The sequence below is a fragment of the Ascaphus truei genome, chromosome 11 (assembly GCF_040206685.1).
Source record: "Ascaphus truei isolate aAscTru1 chromosome 11, aAscTru1.hap1, whole genome shotgun sequence".
In the NCBI taxonomy this organism is placed as follows: domain Eukaryota; kingdom Metazoa; phylum Chordata; class Amphibia; order Anura; family Ascaphidae; genus Ascaphus; species Ascaphus truei.
This window is the reverse complement of record NC_134493.1, coordinates 50,005,960-50,012,901: the sequence shown is the minus strand read 5'-3', so window position 1 is coordinate 50,012,901 and position 6,942 is coordinate 50,005,960. Positions and strand designations below refer to the sequence as shown.

The window sequence follows — 6,942 nt, the reverse complement described above, 5'->3', positions numbered from 1 at the left end:
AACCCCTTTAATACCAGGCCAACCCCCCTCTCCCTCTACAGTAGCCCACCCCGGCTTCTAGGGAGGTTACACCGGTGTGTTATGTATGGCTACCCGCATGGGTTACCTTGACACAGGGTGCTGGATTCAGGCGGCTTGGCGATGTGGTAGCAAGGTTGTGGAAGAATGGGCACCAGGAACCTTTGTCATACAACAGTCTTTTATTTAGGTCCCTGGGCACGGGGACCGCACACCACACTTTATACAATGTTGTACTGTTTCTTTATTGTTATGTACTTCCATGAATGCCCACTCTTAATAATCAGAAGGAGGTATATCTCTTAATTGCTTAACTGTTCTTGAGACCCGGATACCCCTCTTTTTTTGTTCGGGATACCCTTCTATTTTATCCCGGTACTGCTAGGCTCATTGGGACTCCTAGTGGGTCCTGTACAAGTGACCACAACACCTTTTCTTGGTGCGGGAACTGCCACTTTCCTGCAGCCGGAAAGGACTGTTAATGCAAATCCGCGGTTGGAGACGACCTGCCGGCACCCAGGAGTCCTCGTTACTGGGGCCCTCTGTGGCATGCGATTTTCATACTTCAGAGCTTATATTGGACTCCCTTAATCTTCTTATGGGATTCTGACTTAACGGGTGCTGTCCCTATCTACATAATAATAAACAGACAGGCCTGGTCGGTGCTATTACTTTATAAACATTACTTATTCACTCTCCCCGAGGATCCTCTACTCTTGTCCTCCTGGAACCTACCTTCTCAAACTTTCCCCTCCCCTTATATACTCTGTGATGTCATCATCCCATGACAACCCAGGGTGGGGCCCAGTACACACTATCGATACTAGTAACCCTTTAGATGGGTTACATAGAGTTTAATAAAAAGTTTTCTACTCCACCTCCTCTTCATTCGAAGGAGAATAAAAAAAAAATAACTTAAAAGATTGGCATTTATTAAATAAAGGAATCCAATGTTTGGCGGTATACATTTTCATTCAAGGGGCGTACAGGCGCTTTGAGGTAAAGCCCAGCTGTAGAGACGCCGATAAATTGGACTCGGAGGAATTACGCTTTGACATCTGTGGGAAGTCTCGGAGTAGTGATTGGCTATAAAAAAATAAGTTTGATCAATGATATTTAGTTTTAAATTGGTCACATGGAGGAAATCATCTGGCTGTCTGTTATGAACCAGTGGCAAGTTTAATGGGTAAAAATAGGTGACCGACACCATTTCATTAATTTTCTAAACATTAACGTCTCCATAGTAACCACGTTTTAAATTGTTTTGACTATTTACAGGGCTTTTTGTGGACGGTTGTATAGACTCTCTTCATCTTGGTGTAATTCATGCTGCCATCACCTGCCAAAGAGAGTAAGTCAAAGAATAATGAGGACCAAATAAGTTTAGCGTTACACAGACTCAAATAAAATACAAACATAGATTATTATACAGGAAGCAAATGAGCGATTATTTTACTTTAATGGTGACTAAATAAGCCGCTTACATTGATAAGTTGCTTAAAACAAACATTGTTTGCCTACTGCGTGAGACTAGCCCATCCTCAGTTAGATATTTAGTAATAAGCCTTTGGGTCCAAAGCAACTAAACCTAGACATGGGAGATCATGTGTATTAATTGTGTGTAGCTCTAGGGAGTTATTCCAGGCACAGATTGTTCATATACAGACTTTATTGTCCACATCCCTGGTTGTTCATATACATACTCCTCATCTATGAGCTTATTCATATACAACAACACATTGGTATACACTCTGGCTTATATGGTCCTTCCTTCAATACAAGTGTCTTATCATCTTATGGCATATATGGAGGTTGAGCACTGACACCAAGAACACTGGTTTCTTACCACTATTGCTAAACCTAGACTTGAATTCTAAAACAACTATTTCAAATAATAGAGAATGTTCTATTGCTGAGTAGACATCGTTTATTTCAGTGGGACAGAAACAACACGCAAGCGGGAGAAGCTGCCATTGTTTTGACTTAGTCGCGTGCTAAGGGGACAAGGTTAACGCCCCATTGCTCTTGCCAGGTGGTACAATAACCGCTGCTATGTTTGTACACAATAGATTAGCATACTGTACAAGCTAACATGTTACTGTCTCACCGGCTGTGAGCTTTCCTCACCTTCCTCACCTTCATTGCCTTCCCCTGAAGTCTACATGGTGCAGTATATTCACCACAGTGAGATAACTGTTATTGCTCATTGAGGTATTATGGGCCATTCAAGTGACAATGATTATTGCTCTACAGTAAATAATCCCTATGATTCTATGGCCCTTATTCAATATGTTGTGAAGCCCCTTGCTCATTTGAATGGAACTGAAATCTTCCCAAGCAATAGGAAGACACCTTTACAGTATATTGCAGTCTATGAAGCAATTTATATGGATAAATATTGACTGGGTCAGTTTGACAGCGATTGGAGCTCCTTAGATGGGGCTGCGGTGCCTCTTTTCATGTGCAATTTAGTCCAATTGGATTGAACATCTCCGCCCCCTCTCCCTCCTTTCTCTCGCACCTCTATCATTATCGTAATACAGTTAAACATTTTGCCCTATAAGCCTATGATTGGAGTAGAAACTCTTAAACCCGTTTAAAAACAAAGATATTTAGATAAATATTTAATTTATAACGAAGATCTCCTGGCTTTAAAGTAGGGTTGAAACTAGTGCAAAAAAAAAAAAACAAGCACGTTTATCAAAGAGAATCCAATTAAAGTTTTTGCTTTTTGATTAAGATTTTGGTTTCGCTATTTGAATCAAATGTGGGATATTTTATATAGAAGCTGTCACTGTGATATACTACATTTATGCATAGAATTACTTTGCAGACTTGCTAAATTCAAACTTAGGAGAGGTTTGACTTCTATGTGTGTCTTCTAATTACAGTCTGGGAACATTTGGGTAACAGTGATCATAACGGTCTCATTTGAAATAAATGATCAAAAACCATATTCCTTGAGGTTCAACAAAGACTTTAAACTTGAGAGAGGCAGATTTTAATAAACTGAGAACTAATCTCCAAGGAATACATTGGGATGATGTTTTTGCAGGGAAAAAATGTGGAAGAGAAATAAATGGTCGGTCTTTAAAACATTGTTAGAAAAGCACACTTATCAGTGTATACCCTTGGGTAATAAGTATAAAAGAAATAAGTCAAAACCAATGTGGCTAAATAAACAGGGAGGGGGAGGAAATGGACAAGAAGAGGAAGGCGTTTAGATTCTTAAAGTCAGAAGGGATGGAGACATTGTATCGGAATTATAAGGAATGTAACAAAAGTGGCAAAAGGGCAATCAAATTAGCAAAAATGGATAAAGAAAAAAGGATTGCAATAGAAAGTAAGAACAACCCTAAAAAAAAAATCTTTAAGTACCTTAATAACAAAAAAAATGGAAAAGAAAATATAGGACCCTTTCAGTGTGAGATAGGCAGGTAAATTATTGGAGATAAGGAAAAAGCAGAGGTATTACACAAATTCTTTGCCTCTGTATTTACCAGGGAAGAATCAATTGCAATAGTTGTGCCGCAGGAGGAAGCCACAACCTCTATATTAATGAACAATTTGTTAAATGAAGAAGTTCATAGGCGGCTTGCTAAGATTAAAGTAAATAAGGCACCTGGCCCGATAGCATGCATCCAAGAGTTCTCAAGGAGTTAAGTTCAATAATAGCCAAAACCATTACATGTAATATTTAAGGACTCCATTTCCACAGGCTCAGTACCACAAGATTGGTGTAAAACAGATGTGGGGCCTATATTTAAAAAGGCAGCTAGATTACAACCGGGGAATTATAGACCTATAAGCCTGACATCAATAGTGGGGAAGCTACTTGAAAGTTTAGTATGGGATCATTTTCAGGAATACCTAATGGAAAAACAAAATTGTTAGTAATAGTAAGCGTGGATTTATGAAGGATAGATCATGCCAAATAAACCTTATTAGTTTATTTGAGGAGGTAAGTAGGAATTTAGACCAGGGTAATGCAGTTGGTGTGGTCTACTTAGATTTTCTTTTTATATGGTTCCACCCAAGAGGTTAGTGTACAAAATAAAGCAAATTGGACTCGGTAAAAATATTTGCACCTGGATTGAAACCTGGTTAAAGGATAAACAGAGTTTCGTCATAAATTGAACTTTTTCAGATTTGGCTAAAGTTGTGAGTGGAGTACCTCAAGGATCGGTACTGGAACCACTGCTTTTTAAATTGTTTATTAATGACCTTGAAGTTGGCATAGAGAGCAAAGTCTCCATCTTTGCTGATGACACTAAATTGTGTAAGGTAGTAGAATCAGAGCAGGATGTAATTTCTCTCCAGAAGGACTTGGATAGACTAGAAACTTGGGCAGGTAAATGGCAGGTGAGGTTTAATACAGATTAATATAAGGTTATGCATTTGGGAAACAAGAATAAACAGGCGATTTACAAATAAAATGGGGATAAATTAGGGGAATCCTTGGTGGAGAAGGATTTAGGAGTGCAGGCTTAGCAATAGTGCCCAAAGTCATGCATTACCTGCAAAGGCAAACAAGACCTTATCTTGCATTAAATACAAGCATTATGCCCCTTTATAAAGCATTAGTAAGACTACACCTTGAATATAGAGTACAATAGTACAATTTTGGGCACCACTCCTTAGAAAATACATTATGGAACTAGAGAGAGTGCAGAGAAGATCAACCAAATTAATAAAAGGGGATGGATAATCGGATTTATGAGGAGAGGCTAGCTAAATTATTTTGTTTACAGTAGAAAAGAGGCATGCAAGAGAGGATATGATAACTATATACTGTACAAATTTTTTTCGGGGATAATAAAAGGAGCTTTCAATAGAATTATTAATTGCAAGGGCAGGACAAAGGACACAGGGTTACCACTTAAGGTTGGAGGAAAGAAGATTTTCACCAGCAACAAAGGAAAGGGTTCTTTACAGTAAGGGCAGTTACAATGTGGAATTCATTACCCATGGAGACTGTGATGGCAGATACAATAGATCTGTTCAAAAAAAGGTTGGACATCTTTTTAGAAAGGAAAGGTATACAGGGATATACCAAATAAGTAAATATGGGGAGGATGTTGATCCATGGAGTGATCTGATTGGCAATATTTGGAGTCAAGAAGGAATGTTTCCCCTTATGAGATATTATTGGATGATATGTCACTGGGGTTTTTGTTTGCCTTCCTCTGGATCAATATACTGTAAGTACAAATATTGGATAAAGTATCTGTCGTCTAAATTTAGCACAGGATGAACTAGATGGACGTACGTCTTTTTTCAACCTCATCTACTACGTAACTATGTAACGAAGTAACAATAAATACCACTTGTGAGCACAATCACACATCTCAGACAGATCTCCTGGCATACAATGCTTCCACTGCAGCTAGGGATTCTGGGCAATGACGTATGATGTCCTGTGTGTTTAGGAAAGGGCTTTTGACAGGTAAATAGGAGATACTTAATTGGTGTGTTCCCTCCATTCAAAGTCTTTTTTTTTTCTTCATTTTTTTTATATCCAGTAACACCAAAGGTCATATTTATTAAGCCATAATAATGTGCCGTATAGCATCACTTAGTGGATATGGCCTCAAATGTGTGTTTTAGAGGGAGGAACCCCGGGGGTCGGAGGACCACTGGTTGTCCCTTTTCAAAAGTGTTTACCTGCAATTGTTAACGGTTGTCTCCTGTCTATGAAACACGAATCTAAATATATGTTTAACATACACTTATTCCTAAATCTGAAAAAGCACGGAAAGTCTATATTAAGTTCCTATTTTATAATACTTAAAACACATAAAAAATATAATAACCCAATATAATAATAATAACTCTTTAACATACCTCCGTATCATGGCCACACCTGGAAATATTTATCATAAACATGAGTTTAGAGAAACCGCCGGATACTGCCGTCCTCAGCAGGAGCTGAGATACATTTTTAGCTGTGGAGTAGAAACAAGGGCTAGTCCAGGGTGTGTTTCTTCAATAATTTTAACAGATGTCAGTGTTCCCTCCTGGGAAAATTCTCAGCTTGAAATGTAAGAGCTATGAAAGCCTTCTTATGCTGCCAAGGTATTTTTTACATTTGAAGCATGAAGGTTATATGCTTGCTTGGATCGTGTGGTAACTTGTCCTATTTTGTACATTTACCAATTAGAAAGAATGAGTAATCCATTAGTATACAGGGATTTGACGATGTGTTATTCTGGGGGCAATTAAAATAAAATAATAGCACAGATAAGGTTGCTGCTTCTTTGACCACAGTGGGGCGTATTCCATAAACTCCGATATCGTCACAGCAAAATCGGGCGAGGACGGCAGCAAATCAAATCTGGTTGTGTTTATGAAGAAGTATCTGTACAGGCAGTCCTCGGTTATCCGACACAATGCGTTACTCAAAATGGCGTTGGATAGCGAAACGTTGTAAAGCGAAACACGTTTTCCCATAGGAACACTGGTTAAATTAAAGGTTCCGTTCCTGAAGGCATTTTTAATGCTAAAATACACAAATAATTTTACGCAGACAATAAGATATGCAGCACACACATAAATTAAATAGTGCATATACTGTTTTATATATATATATATATATATATATATAATATAACATAATATAAAAATATTATTTATTTATTTATAAAATATTTTACCAGGAAGTAATACATTGAGAGTTACCTCTCGTTTTCAAGTATGTCCTGGGCACAGAGTAAAACAAATAATACATGGTTACAAGTACAGTTACATAAGTGAACAAGGTATACATTATATACAAGACATTGCGTGCACAGTTAAAGAAAATATATATTATGAGCGTATGAAACAGTTACATATTATATTATATAGTATAATATATATCTATTATATACACAAACAACTTTGCAAAGCGTCATAAGAGCGTTGGATAAGCCGTTTTGGCGTTGT

At 37.8% G+C, this 6,942-nt stretch overlaps 1 long non-coding RNA gene across 1 annotated transcript; it reads right to left on the bottom strand.

Annotated features, from left to right (window-relative positions):
* Window positions 1-1,178: 1,178 nt before the first annotated feature.
* Window positions 1,179-6,032, bottom strand: LOC142462995 (uncharacterized). Its single transcript, XR_012787328.1, has 2 exons — window positions 5,863-6,032; window positions 1,179-1,357 (listed from the first exon to the last, which is right to left on the bottom strand). It is a non-coding gene; the product is annotated as an uncharacterized LOC142462995 (long non-coding RNA).
* Between the last annotated feature and the right edge of the window lie 910 nt (window positions 6,033-6,942).